At 43.8% G+C, this 18646-nt stretch overlaps 1 long non-coding RNA gene across 1 annotated transcript; it reads right to left on the bottom strand.

The window, feature by feature from the left end:
* Positions 1 to 8082: 8082 nt before the first annotated feature.
* LOC136325343 (uncharacterized) lies at positions 8083 to 18630 on the bottom strand. The gene is made up of 3 exons (XR_010729243.1): positions 18537 to 18630; positions 12348 to 12527; positions 8083 to 9763 (listed from the first exon to the last, which is right to left on the bottom strand). It is a non-coding gene; the product is annotated as an uncharacterized lncRNA (long non-coding RNA).
* Between the last annotated feature and the right edge of the window lie 16 nt (positions 18631 to 18646).

Raw genomic sequence — 18646 nt, forward strand, 5'->3', positions numbered from 1 at the left:
ACAATAGCCCAATTAAACAATGTCAGGAGAAACTTCTGCTCTAAACCACAGCCCAGGAGAGGAAGAGGAGCAGAACAGGATCTCTGACAAGATCAGAGAGGAGGATGCCTGGAGCATCATGGAGCCACCATCCGCTCTGACCCACAGCTCCCAGAGAGTGGGTGCAACACTCACCCTGGGGTGAGCGGGGATTTCCAAGGCACTGTGTTAGGCTTTGGCATCTGAGTGACCATCCAACTGCCAGCAGCCAACTTGCTGACCTTTGGATGGTCCTCCGATGTGGCCAAACTTGTTGCAGAGCCTAAAATTGAAATGCTAAGTATAGATCAAGGCCAAATCAAAGTCATAAAGAGACAAATGACCCCACACAAACCTTTTGATATCAGTTATTTTTTGACCTGAGAAGAATTTGAAACCTCCCGCCTCATGTTTGGGGAGGATCGTTAACGGTCCTGTACACTGGAGTTTAAATCTGGAAACATTTATGCCAAGAAAAGAGAGGCTTAGGTGTCAGAAGGCCTGGGTTATAGTCTCTGAAGTTCAGCACAAAAACTGCCCAGCATCCCTTGGCCTCAGGTTTGGGTTTCATCTTTTCCTGCAAGACAGAGAGGTCTGATTGCAGGAACTCTAGGATTTCTTCCACAAATAGAATTCTACCCTTTACCAATGCCCTAAACTTGCAGTTGACATGCCCACAACTCAGGAAACAGTGCATAAGGATAAAGAAGCCACAGTGAGGAGTCATGCAGACCCAGTGCAAAATTCCTACTCTACATGTTCTGGGCGAGTCATGTTGGACTAGTCCCTGACCCTTTTCATTCTTAGTTTGCTCCTCTTTAAAATAGAAGTGGTAATAATAGTGCCCAACCCAAAGGGCTATTTTGACTATTAAATGAAAACACATGGACCAACAATTATCACACAGACCTTGGCACATAGATAGTACACAGTAAATGGTGATTATTGTCAGGTATTTAAAAATGGACACTTACAATTAAAATGGAAGGTCTTAACATCTATACCCTCCTACTGAAATAGAGTGTATTAGGGCCACTTAAAAATTGACAAGCTAAGAAATATTATTTACATTCAATTGAAAAGATCTCGGAAGTGGTACATGACAGTCTCTCCAAAGAACATAGGCCATTTCTCATGTTTCCTGCATGATCCAAATTAGTAGATAATTAGAAATAAGGGCCCCTGCATATGTAGCACCATTATTTAATTCACTGGTTTCTGCTCATTTAGTGATAGGTGAGAAATTGTGATTGAAAGAATGAACATGTAGAACAGTGCTGTCCACCACTCAGCAGCCACTGGGTTGCTACTTGCTCACTGAAAAGCAGGACTTCCAAGTAGAGATGAACTTCAGGGTAAAATATGCACCAGACTTGGAAAACTTTGTACCAAAAAAGGAATGTAAAGTTTTGAGTTAATATTTTCCTAATGGCTATATGTTAAAATGATGAAACTTGGATAAACTGGAATAAATACAATATATTTTAAAATTAATTTTACCTGTTTCTTTTTGCTTTTTTAGTGTTGACTACTAAAAACGTTTTTTTAATTTATTTTTTTATTTTTGTATTTTTCTTGAGTGAGAAGCAGGAAAGCAGAGAGACAGACTCCCGTATGTGTCCCACCAGGATCTACCCGGCCAGCCCACCAAGGGGTGATGCTTTGTCCATCTGGGGCATTGCTCTGTTGAAACCAGAGCCATTCTAGTATCTGAGGTGGAGGCCATGGAGGTGTCCTCTGCGCCCAGGCCAATTTTGCTCCAATGGAGCCTTGGCTGCAGGAGGGGAAGAGAGAGATAAAGAGAAAGGAGAGGGGGAAGGGTGGAGAAGCAGATGGGTGCTTCTCCTATGTGCCCTGACCGGGAATTGAACCCAGGACTTCTACATGCCCTGCCGACACTCTACCACAGAGCCGACTGGCCTGAGCGCCGACTAAAAAGCTTTGGAATCACATGAGTAGTTTGCATTATATTTCTATTAGAGAAATACTTTTGAAAGAGGGGATGACACGCGCGCGCGCGCATACACACACACACACACACACACATACACACAGAAACATATACGTGAGCAAAAAGGGAGTCCTGAGAATGTAACAAACTACAAAACCTCTGTTCACGAGGGTGGACACAGGCTTGCCAATTCTACCACCACCTAAAGACAAGTCGTCGAGATTGGTTTTTTATTCGCGCAAAAGCGAAAAGAGACTGCATTCCCTGTGACTTGTAAACATTCTGTTTTATAACATTGGGTGGAGGAAAGAAAAAAGCTGTGCCAGCCCCACCTCTTCTCATCGGATAACAGTGTTTAACCTTATAAAACGGCTTGCCCTCTTTGGACCAGTGGTTAGAAAGAACTAAAATAAGGAAAGTGCACCCTCTGCAGGCTGTTTGGTAATATTTTTCAAGAAACGTGGACACAGTGAAGGAGATGAAAAATAATGTAGAATGAATAAATTAACAAGTTACAGTCACATTATTGCATTTACAGCTTTCACCATACACTCAGAAACGATGAGATTAAAAGCAAGGAAATAGGCTGGATAGTGTAGAAATACTTTTGAGTCAAGTAAACCCCTTCTTCATTCCTCCCCTCTTACTGTCCCTCCTCCCTCCCACCCTCCCTCCTTTTCTTTCTTTCTTTCTTTCTTTCTTTCTTTCTTTCTTTCTTTCATTCTTTTTCTTTCTTTTACTCTTTGAACACCTGAGACACTTTGTTTGTGTGTGACAGAGACAGAGACAGAGATAAGGACAGACAGGCAGGAAGAGAGAGAGATGAGACGCATCAATTCTTCATTGCAGCACCTTAGTTGTTCATTGATTGCTTTCTCATATGTGCCTTGACCGGGGGGTTACAGCAGAGCGAGTGACCCCTTGCTCAAGCCAGTGACCTTGGGCTCAAGCCAGTGACCTTGGGCTTCAAGCCAGTGACCTTTGGGCTCAAGCCAGCAACGATGGAGTCATGTCTATGATCCCACACTCAAGCCAGAGACCCCGTGCTCATATCGAATAAGCCCACATTCAAGCTGGCAACCTCAGGGTTTCAAACCTGAGTCCACTGTGTCCCAGTCTGACACTCTATCTATCCACTGTGCCACTGCCTGGTCAGGCACACAATTTTTAAAAAATATATTCTACATAAAGACAGAAGCCACAAGGTCAAATTCAACTTTGAGATGGAAACTGCTTACTTCTATACAATGTCTTTATGAGATGAATACTTTGTGTTTCTAAGCCCAACTTCACAGATAAAGTCAAGACACAAACATTCATCAAAGACCAATTTAATAGCATCAAGTGCATCATGACCAGCAGCCCTCAACTTAGGAAAGGGTTATCTCCCCAAAGGCAGTTTATATGTTGGTTGGTTAGAAATGGAAATCTTTTCCTCACTTATTCCTGGGAAAGTTTGCAAATATACAAACACATGTTCAGCTACAACATAGCTGAGACAGACGTTACCAAACTGCAACATACAACAGCATTTTAATCAGGAAAGACTAATAGGAAGCCCAGCCAGAGATCTGAGAGCCCAACCTCATCCCCTAGCAGCGTTAGCAGCTTCCCAGCTTTCTGATGTAAGGATGCGCAGCACTTCTGGGAGACCCAGAGCACAGCCCCGGCACCAGCCTCCTCTCAGCTTCCTGTGCTGTCGAAACAGGAAACTAACGCACAGAGGCGATCACACCCCAAGTTTCTAGCTGGAGACAAAGGGAAGTTCTCAGTGTCATGAGATCAGAGAAAGCAGGACCACAAAAGATGGACTGTTGCTGCCTTCTTCACACACACACACACACACACACACACACACACATACATTCACACACCACACAGATACACACACACACACACACACACACACACACACTTTTCCTTCTGTCACCAAAACTCACTTCATAAAGTGGTCAGTGGCAGGCTATGACGGCCTGTAATATACTGCTCACAAAAATTAGGGGATATTTCAAAATGAATATGAAGTAATAAAATATCCCCTAATTTTTTGAGCAGTAAATAACTGGGCATCAGTAGCCTCAAGAATATACTTCCCATTATCATTTATTATTTACAGCATAATTTTTAAACCAATTTAATTTCTTTTAACCTGTCAAATTGAACTAGCATGGTTAAATTAAACTTTGGGGAGTGTGAAATAACTTAAGGAGAGCTTCTGACAGGAGCTTGGAAGGGCTCAGAAATTATATTTTGTTCCTTACACATAATTCAAAACCTGATGAGAATGAAATGCAAAGTTCACACCTGTACTTTATGTCAGATACAGAGCATGCACTATAAAATAAAACTGTAGAAGAGCACAACAAAGAGTAAGAGGGTTTACTAGTTGCTGTTTCTTGTGCTCATATGTATACTTTTTTAAATATATATAGCAAGAGAGACAGACAGACAGAAAGGGAGAGAGATGAGAAGCACCCTAGTTGTTCATTGATTGCTTCATCATACATGCCTTGACCAGGGGATTCCAGCTAAGCCAGTGAATCCTTGCTCAAGCCAGTGACCTTGGGCATCAAGCTAGTGACCTTTGGGCTCAAGCCAGCAACCTTTGAGCTCAATCCAGTGACCTTTGAGCTCAAGTCAGTGACCATGGGGTCAATCCCACACTCAAGCCAGCGACCTCGCACTCAAGTCTACGAGCCTGTGCTCAAACCAGAGACCCTGGGGTTTTGAACCTGGGGCTTTAGCATCCCAGGTCAATGCTTTATCCATTGCACCACCACCTGGTCAGGTTATTTATACTTTTTAATCAAGAATATGTATAGCCTGACCAGGTGGTGGCGCAATGAATAGAGCATCAGACTGGAACATGGAGGACCTGGGTTTGAGACTCCGAGGTCGCCAGCTTGAGCGCGGGTTCATCTGGTTTGAGCAAAAGCTCACCAGCTTGGACCCAAGGTTGCTGGCTTGAGCTAGTGGTTATTTGGTCTGCTGTAGCCCCACGGACAAGGCACATATGAAAAAGCAATCAATGAACAACTAAAGTGCCACAATGAAGAAAATTGATGCTTCTCATCTCTCTCCCTTCCTGTCTGTCTATCCCTATCTATCCCTCTCTCTGGCTCTCTCTCTGTCTCTGTCAAAAGAGAGAGAGAGAGAGAGAGAGAGAGAGAGAGAGAGAGAGAGAATATGTATAGTTCTGGTCAGCTGGCTTAGTGGATACAGCATCATCCCAGCATGTGAAAGTTGTGGTTTAATCCCTGGTGAGGGCACATTCAAGAAGCAATCAGCGAGCCAGACCAGGCGGTGGCACAGTGGATAGAGCATCAGATTGGGATGCGAAAGACCTAGGTTCGAGACCCCGAAGTTGCCAGCTTGAGTGTGGGCTCATCTGGTTTGAGCAAAGCTCACCAGCTTGGACCCAAGGTCGCTGGCTTGAGCAAGGGGTTACTCGGTCTGCTGTAGCCCCACGGTCAAAGCACATGTGAGAAGCAATCAATGAGCAACTAAGGTGTCACAAAGAAAATCTGATGATTGATGCTTCTCATCTCTCTCTGTTCCTGTCTGTCTATCCCTCTCTCTGACTCTTTCTCTGTCTCTCTAAAAAAAAAAAAAAAAAAAAAAGCAATCAGCAAGAGCACAACTAAAAAATGGAACAAGTTGATGCTTCCATCTCTCTTTTCCCCTGTCCTCTCTCCTTCTCCCTCTCTCTCAAATCAGTGGAAAAACTAGAAAGAAATTATATATGTATGTATGTATGTATGTATATATGTATAGAACAGCCTAAATTGTGTTTCAGTTTTTCTTCTCACAGTTAAACTGCTGAAAACAATGAAAGCATATATTTTCACCAGCTATTAGAACATAAGTGAAATACTGTCACAGCTCAGCTCTCTCCTGGTTGCAGTCTTGAAATTAAGCACTTTTGAGGATATATGGGAAGTATTTAATGCATAATTGTTCAATAAAGAAGCTCTTATCCACTCAATTAATTTAGAGGATTAAAACAAATCCAGAATTCCTCTCATGGGCACCTAAGTATAGTTTTCATTGTAATTTTTACAGGAGTCCATGTTTTATGTAAAGAAATCTCTTACTCAGTGTCATATAGCATGATAGTTAAGAAAATGGTCTTTGGAGTAAAGTCTTATGCAGGAGACCGCATAAGACTTTAGGAGCTGGGTGTCCTAAGACACATATCTTAACCTCTCTGTGCTTCAGCGTCCTGATCCAAAATCGAAGTTCATTCATTCATTGAATATCTACCATGTGCCAAGCACTTTTAAGTACTGGAAACATAATAATAAAGAATATCTTGCCTGACCAGGTGGTGGTGCAGTGAATAGAGCACCTGAACGCAGGTTTGCCAGCTTTAGCGTGGGATTATAGACATGATCCCAAGGTTACTGGCTTGAAGCCCAAGGTCACTGGCTTGAGCAAGGGGTCACCAGCTCGGCTGGGTCCCCCCTCCCTTAAGGCACATATGAGAAAGCAATCAATGAACAACTAAAATGCCACAACTACAAGTTAATGCTTTTCACCTCTCCCTTCTTGTCTGTCTATCTGTCTCTCTCTCCCTTAAAAAATATATATAGCCTGACCAGGCAATAGTGCAGTGGATAGAGCATCAGGCTGGGACACAGAAGTCCCTGGTTGGAAACCCCAAGGTTGCCAGCTTGAGCGTGGGCTCATCCGGCTTGAGCACAGGATCGCTGGCTTGAGCATGAGATCCTAGACATGACCTCATGGTCGCTGGCTTGAACCCAAAGTTCGCTGACTTGAGCAGGGGATTACTCACTCTGCTGTAGCCTCCCAGTCAAGGCACATATGAGAAAGCAATCAATGAACAACTAAGGTGCTGCCAGAAAGAATTGATGCTTCTCATCTCTCTCCCTTCCTGCCTATCTGTCCCTATCTATCCCTCTTTCTCTCTCTCTCTCTGTCTCTGTCTCTCACTAAAATATGTATATCTTTGGTCCAAATTCTCAGGGAGATTTACATTCCTATTGGTGAAGAGATATTTTTTAATTAACATGAGAGATAAATTTTAATTAAAATTTTGGAGGTGTGTTATGGGTTATAATGAAAGTAAAAGAGATGTGGAAAAGGTACTCAGGAGGGCCTTTAAACAGAACTGTCAGGGAAGCCCTCTCTGGGATGGGAGACTTATTCTGGGAAGTGAGTGACAAGGAGGAGTCACCGTGCTCAGGTCAGGAGGACAGCCATCCCGGCAAAGGGGATGCTGGTGGGAAGAGTGAAGGAGGAAATGAGCGCAGCGTGCTGGGTGGGAAAGCAGCAGGACAGGAGGCAGAGGTGGCTGAGCTCATGCCAGGCCTTAGGGACCCTGGTACAGCGTGGTCTTAATTCTGAGTCCCATGGGAAGTCATTAGAGGGCTTTCATTAGGGTGGTTGTGATGATTATTCGAGATAACATGTGACGGGCTCAGCACAAGGGACACGGGCACAGAGTGAACACTTGACAAGTAGTGGTGTCGTTGTCATTGTTATTCGATCAACCCTGCTGTAAAATACGTAAGTGTGGTCCAAACTGTTTACTCTTATGTACTTCAGGGTCAAATTTTCACAAGATTAATAAAGTGAGGAAGGGCTAGTCTGAAGATGGGAGTCAATTGTCCTTATAAAGGCAAGTTCTCATTAGCATGGGGCGTATCACTGTAATATCTTTACCAGCAGCATTACCAATTAAATGGAAGTCAAATGTGAGGCCAGCATTGTTCACTATTCTTGATTTTTTTTCCAGCTGCAAGGAAATGGCAACCAGCATGTAGCAAAATGAATCTGAAAGAGGAACCCCAAATATGCCATGGTCACTACAAAATGACCTAAGCAGTCCTGGAGCACCATTGGGGAGGAGGACTTGCTGCTTCCAAGGCTTCCCTGGGAGAGGTGAGATGCTTCCCACACTCCCTGGAGCTGGTGGGCAGAAAACTGCACTGAGCTGGGAATATCACAAGTCCATCTCAGGTCAGAGTCCACAGGGCACATCAGGGCTTTCTTCCAGGCCACACTAAGTTATCTGTGCCTCTTCGTCCTCTGAGAACACCATATAAAGCAGTCCTTACTCTCTGGGTCATTTAGTTTACTAAATCATGGTTTATTTTTTCCCCAGGATATCACATGCTATTTTAGAGTCAGTTTTCAAAAGGTCTTAAATGACTTGGCTCAAAATTGGTTTTGTATTGAGGGAAAGAACCAGTGTCCGAGTTTCAATCAGCACCTTAATGAACAGGCGACTGACCTTTCACAGAACGCCCAGAAGTGCCAATAGCAAGCGTCAGCGAAGAGATGCCCAGGGTTCATTTCTCTCTGCTTTCTACATTTCTCTCTGCAGCTTTCTTCATTTTTCCCAGTGTTTTCAATGAAAACAGGACTGCAGCTGATGGTCTTACAGGGAGGGGCAGAGGAGGACAGGGACAGTAAGACCTGTGACCACAGCCCTCAGGCTCACTGGAGGCACAGAGATCCGAACTCCTAGTCACTTTGATGGAAGAAATTTGCCTGCCTCAGCTCCCTCTGAGGAAAGTGAGAGTGTTGATTCTGCCTCAAAGCCATCGCATGCTGCTTCAGATAACACAGTGACCATGTCATCAGCACTCGATGAATGTTAAATATAGTAGCACTTCTGTCCTAACATCAGAGGAATGAGGTTTTCTCTGCAAATAGTTTTTCAGACAAATGAAGCTCCCTCTATCCAGAACCAAGAGATGTTTTCAAAAATTAAATCATTTTTGCCTTGGCCAGTTGGCTCAGTGGTAGAGTGTCGACCAGGTATATGGAAGTCCCAGGTTCGACTCCCAGTCAGTGCACACAAGAGAAGCAACCATCTGCTTCTCTACCTCTCCCCCTCCCCCTTCTCTCCTTCTCTCTCGCTCTTTCTTCCTCCTGCAGCCAAGGCTTGAATGGTTCGACAGGTGCTGAAATAGCTTGGTTGCCAAGAAACAGAGCAATGGCCCCAGATGGGCAGAGCATCACCCTGTAAGGGGTTTGGCGGGGGGATCCCAGTTGGGGCACATGTCTCTGCCTCCTGTCTCTCACTTAATAAGAAAAAAAGTTAAATCATTTTTGACATGTTCAACCACCTAAAAAGATGCAAGAATCATTATTTTAATCATAGCCAACAACCACCTCACCTGCAACACCTCACTACAGACTCCCCGCTGTGCTTTTCTAGTTCTTCAAGTCTCCCTAAGTGTATTAGGCTTAGTCTGCCTGCCCACCATGTGTCACTTGCTGTTACCATCAGTAGGTCTACTGTTCATTAACTTGTGCATTCCCACACCTGTTCTCACTTGGGTTGTATGAGAAATCAGACAAGCTTATGGAAATGAGCGGCATTATCTTACATTTCTCAGCCCAAAAGGCCCAATTGAGGGCCAAACAGTATTTCCACATCTCAAATGGAAAGAAAGTGCATAAGCCTTGAGGCATTTTCCTTGCTAATTACTTTTTTCCTTATTCTCTTTGTCACTTTTTGGCAAAGTTAGGGAGTCATCTTAAGATAAGTGACCGTGTATTACTACTATATTTTTATGAACATATTCTTTTGTATTTCTTACTTCTAAATAAATTTTCTTTTTCATCTCAGGAAGTTAATTTCTAATTGTAGATTATATCTTCCTAAACTGTCAAAAAAAATCCTGCATGATGATGTAGGGGGATAAAACGATCTTTTGGAAAGGATCTTCCATTAGTAGTCATTAGCCTCCTTCTTCATCAGGATTCCTGCTGTGATTTCACATCAGTTGTGCAATTGGGCAGAGTCAGAAGACTGAGTATCTGTTAAGGAACAGAAAACAGCAAAATTGAATAGCAAAGAGAAAATGCAATTGCTCTAGCCAACCACCATATAAATAGATCCTTCCTTAGTTCAGTCCCCTGAGACTAACGACTGACCCTAATGAAAATCCTGGTGGAAATCACTTTAATAAAAATAACCGAAACATTAAGAATAGAACAAGTGAGGATGACGATGGCCAATAAGCATTTGAACCATTGAGCAGCCTTACTAATCCAACCACAAAAATAAGTTCTGGCTCACGGGCTGAGCACCTAAAAGAAACCAGGGACCATCTTACATGAATCAATTAGCAATTTAATTTAAGGAGAAAAATTCTACAATGATCTTTTATTCCTTTTACTATTCTTAATGGAATCAATATATAGTAATGTAAGATAGCCTCAAGCCTGTTTTAAGCTTTGGTATGTGCTACTTATAGTGTGGTTGTGTTTCTAGCAAAAACTGCAAATTCATTATCCTAAATTAGATTTAAAAAGCCATTGTGAAGAGAGGCTTCTAATCCCTTTAATCATTCCCAAATCATCTGTAAATTTTTCAACTAGATGTTTAAAAAAAATATTTACATCCCACCTCATTCCCTAAAGGATTTAATGTGGCTTATAAAAACAAATAAAATAGGCCCTGGCTCAGTGGATAGAAAGTCGGCCTGGCATATGGACGTCACAGGTTCGATTCCCAGTCAGGACACACAGGAGAAGTGACCACCTGCTTCTACACCCCCCTCCATCTCCCCCTTCTCTCTCTCTTCCCCTCCCACAGCCAGTGCCTCCATTGGTTTGAGCATGGCCCTGGGCACTGAGGACAATTTGATTGGTCTGAGCACATGTGTCTCAGGCACTAAAAATAGCTTAGTACTCAAGCATTGGCCCAAGATAAGGTTGTAGGTGGATCCCGGTCAGAGCACATGTAGGAGTCTGTCTCACTATCTCCCCTCCTTTCACCTAAAGTAAATAAAAGTAAATAAAATACTGACTTTTTAAAGGTGAGATAGTCTGGGCAAAATAAGAAAGAACAAACAAGGAAATAATAAAACCAAGCAATGAGTAATATATAGAAATGTCACACCATTATTTTGTATAGCTGGGCTATACATTTGGCTCCAAGTTTCTAGTAGTTTAAGAGAGAAACAAAAAGGGTATATGATTATAGAGGATATGAACTAAAAATAGCAGTTAAATGATGGGTGTTTTCCCCATAAGTTATATGAACAAGATTCCATGCAATGAGATGTTTGACAGAAACAAAAACAGGCCTAGAATGGAGAGAACCATTCATTACACTTGCTGTCCCTTTCACTGTCCCTTCATGAGATGATGGCATGATGCCACAATGTATTTGTCAAACTCAGTTCTCCAAAGAACCAGCGCACCAATTGTCTGGCTTCATCCACGGGCAAAACTTATTACCTAAATGAGAGTGTACCGCATTGCAATCAGGTCAGGGAATTTCCCTCAAACATAAACTTTTTCAATTAGGCTTTTGATTAAGATTTGACAAAATGATGCCTAAAAGTTGTTTCTCAAAGCAGAATCCTGGGTGCAGATGTTCTGGCCATGACTAGTTTTAGCTCCCTAACAGTCATAAGCTCAGGAGTCCTCAATCAGCATCTCACGCAGAAAACAGAAACCACCCCAAGTTGATAAGCAGAAAGCTTTAATTTGAGGAATCAAAGGCTTCAAAATCCACCAAGGGATGGAGAAGCAAGCTCTAAGGTGGACCTCCAGAGATAAATCCCAGGTGTCACAGAAGTGACTCACCATAGGAGCTATAGTTATCGTAGGATCAGAGAAATGGGGCATCGGGAATTGCCGCTGGACAGCCGGAGACCAAGGACACACCACGCCCATACTGCAAGAGCAAGGAGCCACAGCCACCCCTCCACACAGCGTAATGACTGCAACAGTGATGCCAAAAATGCCCCTGCCTTGACCCTGCCTGCCCCCTCCCGACCCTCAGTGCTGAGACCTGCTTACATCCAGACCCACAAGTGTGGGCGAACCTGGCCCACAGGCAGGTACCCTTCCAGCATGCCATTCAGAGGCACTACGGGAGTCACCTCACATTTTACTAAAAGGAGGCCTGGTTTAACAGTTTTAGTTAACCAACAATCCATTCATAGAAGCTGAAGGGAAACTCTCTCAATCGCCTAAAAGAGATTTCATCAATCTCCAGACATTGGCATTGGCATTGGCAATCATGTAAACGTGTCTCAGTCCATCCCCTTCTGCCTCCTCCTAACCTGACCAGCCCAGTTGGCTGGGCACAGGCCAGCACCAGGGCAACTAAGCAGCGACTGAAGCCAGCAGATAATAACCACTTCCTTCCAGTCTGAGACCACCCGTCTCTGAACAACAACAAACAGGCAGTGATTAACTGCACTATGTCATACCTTTTTACTTTGCCCTGATGCAGAAAGACGTTAAGGGAGCTACCAAGCAGAGCACAGCCTCAAACAGATGACCAGACTACTTATAACACTCCACACAGAGGCCACTCACAGCCACTTTGGACCAAAATAGCCACAAACAATCCTTACACAGTTTACAGAGGACCCTAACCCACCTGGGCACAATGAGTGTGCCCGGAATTCTGCTGATGCCGTGACTGCCACAGAGGCTTGGAGTATCCTTGAGAATTCACAATGCCTGGGGACTTTTCTTTGCAATGAAGTGAACCAACCAGATCTTCTCTCTTGATTTATTGAAGTATGAAACACAAAGCCGCACCTGGGGGGAGGAGGGGCTGAGACACAGGATAAAACGAGCAGGCAAAATTAGATGTAGAGAAGGATAAGAGGTGAGCAGGTGAAATAAGTGAAGCTCAGCCATGCTGTTGGAGTGTGTGGGGATGGTACCTGAGACTCATAGACTGGGGCAATGTAATGGCATCCTGGACGGAGGACAGCTGTGTCATGTTTTACTCCTTTTTAATCCTTAATAAACTGCATCTTCTAACATAAGATCATCGTGGAGAGGAGACTACCTCCGACAGCATGGACCAGAGTAGAAGGCAGCGCTGTGCTGCCGCAAGGAGCAGCCTCTGTGTACAAACAAGGCTGGCAAGGAATTTACCATTCAACACGTCCCTGAGGTCCTCATGGACAAGCACGTCTGGGCCTTCATACTGAGCCACAACCTCTGAAGAAAAGCGGTTGCTTGACTCCCCTGTAATTATTTCTAGACTCACAAAGGAAACAGGGGTTCCCTTAAGCCCAAAGAAATCTGATTAAATGGGGAAAAGAACTTGATTTATAAAGGAAAACTGAAATTTTTCACAAGAAAAAAACATAGAAAATAATAACCCAATACAAAATGAGTCATAAAATCCAAAACCAAATAAAAAGAATTAAATTTGAATTTAAAAATTGTGAAAATAAAATGATATAGTTACATGAAATAAATAATGCAGATTGGGGATGGGAGTTGGGGAAGGAAAACCAGAAGATTAAAGATTCACCAGCAATCGGTAAACTTAATAATGCCAAAAAAATTTAAAACACAATCAAGGTAAAACAATAAAACCTTTCTGAACTACAGAGGTTAAAAGTTTAGTCAAACAAAAGAGGAAAGTACAGAAATAAAGTCGTTGGAAATAAATGGTGACTCACTAGAGCGTACTGAGTGGCTCACATCCACCAGGGTGAGCATGGAGCTTCTCCTGAACAGAGAGGTGAGTGGGCAAACACCCCAACACTCGAGGCCATGAGCTCTCTCCTGGATTCCAAGGCCATGTTTTCAGTTGCCACCTGAGTTCTGGGCTCCTGACTCCTGATGGCAAAAACCTAGTCTCCTTGGCCTTTTGAAAACACCTGAGCAAACCCTTTTGATTACTTTATGACATTTTCTTTTTTCTTTTTTTAGCACACATGCAAGAGAGAGAGAGAGAGAGAGAAGAAGCAGCATGAAGGGAGAGATGAGAAGCATCATCTCATAGTTGCAGCAATTTATACTGCTCACAGAAATTAGAGGACATTTCAAAATGAATATGAAGCTATAAAACCCCTAATTTTTGTGAGCAATATAGTTGTTGATTGCTGCTTATACATGCCTTGATGGGGGAGGGACCTCCAACTGAGCCAGTGACCCCTTGCTCAAGACAGCAACCTTGGGCTCAAGTCAGTGATCATGGGATCACATCAATAATTCCCAACTCAAGCCAGCAACCCCACGCTCAAGCTGGTGAGCCTGCGCTCAAGCCAAGGACCTCAGGGTTTCAAACCTGGGACCATCAGCATCCCAGGTTGCAGCTCTGTTCACTGTGCCACCGCCAGTCAGGTGCTTTGTAATATTCTCTGGTATCAGAGCTGGTACATGGGTTGGGAAGAATAAAGACCACACCTCCCAATTTTTTGATGTTCTCTTCTGGATATCCATTTGGTCATCCATCAGTTCATTTGACAATTATATACTGAGACTCTCTACTCCATGCAACATCCAATGATATATGCTGGCAATACAACACCTACCTAGTGGTTCAGAAAGATTTTTTAAAATTTATCATTACAACTGTGATAAGTGCTATGGAAAAGCACAGAAGTTATGAGAATGACTAACAGAGAGTGTCTTGGGAGTCATCCAAAGCTTTGTAACAAAGTGTCTATTTGCTGAACTGAAGAGCTTTCTAAGTAGAGAGAACCAAGGCCAAAGTGCAGAGAGGTGAAGCAGACAGGATGACAGTCCAGGCTGCTGTGGGCACATGACAGAGACTCTGGAAGGCAGAGGAGAAAGACTCTGAGATAAGCAGGCACCACACCAGAGATCTGGAAGCCTTATGAAGGATTTACATTTCTTCTTTTCTGGGTGAGGAATATTTGACCCACTATTTGGGTCCAGTGGAAATTTTGTCCTTGATCTTTTGACAGTTTAACTCATGTAATATAAAATTAATGAATTTTCATCTAAAAAGTATTTGTAGCTTTGGCTGGTTGGCTCGGCTCAGTGGATAGAGCAGGGGTCAGGAACCTATGGCTCGCGAGCCAGATGTAGCTCTTTTGATGGCTGCATCTGGCTTGCAGACAAATCTTTAATAATAAAAAATAATAATAACATTAAAAATATAAAACATTCTCATGTATTACAATCCATTCATTTCCTACTGCTCATGTTCATAGTTGCGGGTGGCTGGAGCCAATCACAGCTGTCCTCCGGGACAACACCAAATTTTTATTGGATAATGCATAACATACACGGGTCATTGTATGGCTCTCACGGAATTACATTTTAAAATATGTGGCGTTCATGGCTCTCTCAGCCAAAAAGTTTCCCAACCCCTGGGATAGAGCATCAGCCCAGCGTGCAGACGTCCAGGGTTCAATCCCTGGTCAGGGCACACATGAGAAGCGACCATCTGCTTCTTTCCCTCTACCTCTCCCCCTTCTCTCTCTCTTCTCCTCTTGTAGCCAGTTGCTCAGTTGATTCGTGTGTGGGCCCAGACAGGAGTTGCCCAGTGGATCACGCTCGGGGTGCATGTAAAAGTCCATCTCCCCTCCTCTCATTTTAAAAAAATAAAAGTATTTGTCTTAAAAACTAAACCAATTTAGTGCCTGACCTGTGGTGGCGCAGTGGATAAAGCATCAACCTGGAAATGCTGAGGTTGCTGGTCTGAAACCCTGGGCTTGCCTGGTCAAGGCACCTATGGGAGTTGATGCTTCTTGCTCCTCCCCCCTTCTCTCTCTCTGTCTGTCCTCTCTCTCTCTCTCTCTCTCTCTGTCTCTCCCTCTCCCTTTTTTCTCTAAAATGAATAAATAAAAAAAATTAAAAATTTTAAATTAAAAAAAAACTAAACCAATTTATTCCTTGATAAATTACCATTCAGATTTTAATTGATTTCAGTTCTTTCCATTTTCTATTTATTAAAATTAATTTAAGATCAATTTTTACTACAAACTTTCTATGGGAATTTGATTCATCAGTTTTTTTGTCCTCAAGTTTAATTTTTCATGGTCCTTTCAAGATTTCATTCCTTAAGTATTTTTAATTAAATTTCATGAAGTATCATTTTAACCCCTTTCAGTTTTATTTTGTATTGTTGGTAATACTCCCTTTGAGTCCAATGAGTATTTTTTTTTTATTTCTTAGTCAATCATGAGAAAAATCTTGAGTGTTCTATTGTTTGGAACTGATCTATAGCAGAGGTTCACTAACTTTTCATTCTCAAGACCCCTTTACTCTCGCCTGACCTGTGGTGGTGCAGTGGATAAACCGTCGACCTGGAATGCTGAGGTCACCAGTTCAAAACCCCGGGCTTGCTTGGTCAAGGCACATATGGAGTTGATGCTTCCTCCTCCTCTCTCTGTTCTATCTCTTTCCTTTCTCTCTCTCCTCTCTCTCTAAAAATGAATAAATAAAATCTAAAAAAAAGAAAAAGTCACATTTCTAAAAAAAAGAAAAAAGACTCCTTTACTCTCAAAAACTGTTCAGGTTCCTTCATGACTGGGGGTGGCACAGTGGATAGTGTAGACTTGGGACACTGAGGTCCCAGGTTCAAAACCCAGAGGTCGCAGGCTTGATCCCAATGTGTATGGCTTGAGCAAGGGGTCATTGGCTCAGCTGAAAGCACCACCCCCAAGTCAAGGCAGGTATGCAAAGCAATCAATGAACAACTCAAGTGACTCAATCAGGAGTTGATACTTCTCATCTCAGTTTCTTCATTGCTCTCTCTCTTAATAAATTAAAAAAAGAAAAGTATGAGGTTCTCAAAGAGTTTTCATGCAGATTATAGCTATCAATGTTTCCTATACTATAAATTTAAACTTTTAAAATATTTTTTTTATTTTTAATGAGAGGAGAGAAGGCAGAGACAGACTGCCACATGTGCCCCCACCAGGATCCACCTGGCAAGCCCACTAGGGGGCGATTCTCTGCCCATCTGGAGCCCTTGCTCCGTTGCAACCTTAGCCGTTTTATAGCACCTGAGGCAGAGGCCATGGAGCCATCCTCAGTGCCCAGGGCCAACTCATTCTAATTGAGCCATGGTCTGCAGGAGGGTTGAAGAGAAACAGAAAGAGAGAGAGAGAGAGAGAGAGAGAGAGAGAGAGAGAGAGGAGAAGAGGAAGAGTAGAGAAGCAGATGGGTGCTTCTCCTGTGTGCCCTGGCTGGGCATCCAACCTGGAACTTCCATATGCCCTGCCAATGCTGTACTACTGAGCCAACTGGCCAGGGCCTAATTTTTAAAATATTAACTTGAAAATGACAGTCATAATCCCATCACATATTAACATACACATTTTTTATTAAAAATAACTCTACCTTTTAGGCCTGGCCAGTTGGCTCTGCAGTAGAGCATCAGTCCAGCATGTAGAAGTCCTAGGTTTGATTCCTAGCCAGGGCACATCTGCTGGAGAAGCGCCCATCTGCTTCTCTACCCTTCCCCCTCTCCATCTCTCTCTTCCCCTCCAGTAGCCAAGGCTCCATTGGAGCAAAGTTGGCCCCGGGCACTGAGGATGGCTCTATGGCCTCCACCTCAGGAACTAGAATGGCTTCCGCTACAACGGAGCGACGCCCCAGATGGGCAGAGCATTGCCCCCTGCTGGGCATGCCGGGTGGATCCCGGTTGGGCGCATGCAGGAGTCTGACTGCCTCCCCACTTCTAACTTCGGAAAAATAAAAATAAAAAAATAAATAGATAAGTAAATAAATAACTCTACCTTTCAAAACAAAAAACAAATGGGAAGAGCACCATTGTTTTATACTTTTGCTAATGTCTTTTAGATGTCTTAATAGACAACTGGCTTCTCTTGCCCTTTACATTTAAACTGTTTTAATCACACACATCTGTAGCCTCTGGGAAAAGCCCCACTGAAAGGACAGAGGAAATGTCTTTGTTTTATTATAAAAATAGTTTGGTCCTGGTCAGCGCAGCTCAGATGTCCGGACCACACTTAGAGAACTGCTGACCTCTTGAGATGCTTCCCAGCAGGTGTTCACGTACCGTATGATTTGAGGTGGCAAAAAAAGCATTTTTATTTTAATAGTTATGTATTTTTAAATGAGAAAAAAATAGAAAAAGTTGTGACTGATAATAGACATGACATATAATTATTCCTTAAGGAATAGTAAAACTGTCCCAGTTTAACGAAAATAAGTATTTTGCCCTTTGTTCAAGTCAAAATGTCCCACTTCCCGTTGTGTGTGTGTGTGTTTTATAGTGATTTCAGAGGAACGGAGGAGGGAAACAAAAACATCCACACGTTCCTGTCTATGCCGACCGGGGATCGAACCCGCAATCTTTGAGTCTCCCAATGACGCTCTAACCTACTGAGCCCTCCGACCAGGGCCCACTTTCTGTGCTTTCAAGGAGACGAGTGGACTACATACCACTGTGATGTTATTTTAAAAAGTACCATTCACTCTGTCTGAAACCAGCGCTGTGTTTAGGCGGGAAGCCACCGAGACCCGGTGTTAAAGGACTCGGAGAGCCATGGGATGCGGACTTCCAGGAAGAGGCCGAGCAGAGTCCGCCACGACGCGCGCAGGGGGCGCCTGGTGCGGGTAGGCACTTGTCAGTGGCATGGGCTCTCCGCTCCTGCCAAACGCGGGAGTCGTGGGCCCTGCCCGGCGGGAGCAGGGCCGGCTGCGCTCAGCACCAGGTTCACTCGCGCGACGCTCGCGGGCCGCCAGCCGCTCGGACCCGAACACCCGCCTCCTCGGCACAACCGAGCCACGGCGTCCCCGCCACAGGCTCGGCACCTGGGAGGAAAGGGAGCTCTGTCCTGACTTTGTCGAGGCTCTGGAAAATGGCGTGTAAATTTACCCTAGGAGGTAGAGGGTGCCTCCAGCTCAGAATCCGCATCACCACCCCCAGGTGCCGAGCACGGGAACAGTCGGAAGCAAGCGCGACGGCCTGAGCCGCCTGCGCGTGCG

Source organism: Saccopteryx bilineata, chromosome 2 (assembly GCF_036850765.1).
Source record: "Saccopteryx bilineata isolate mSacBil1 chromosome 2, mSacBil1_pri_phased_curated, whole genome shotgun sequence".
NCBI lineage: Eukaryota > Metazoa > Chordata > Mammalia > Chiroptera > Emballonuridae > Saccopteryx > Saccopteryx bilineata.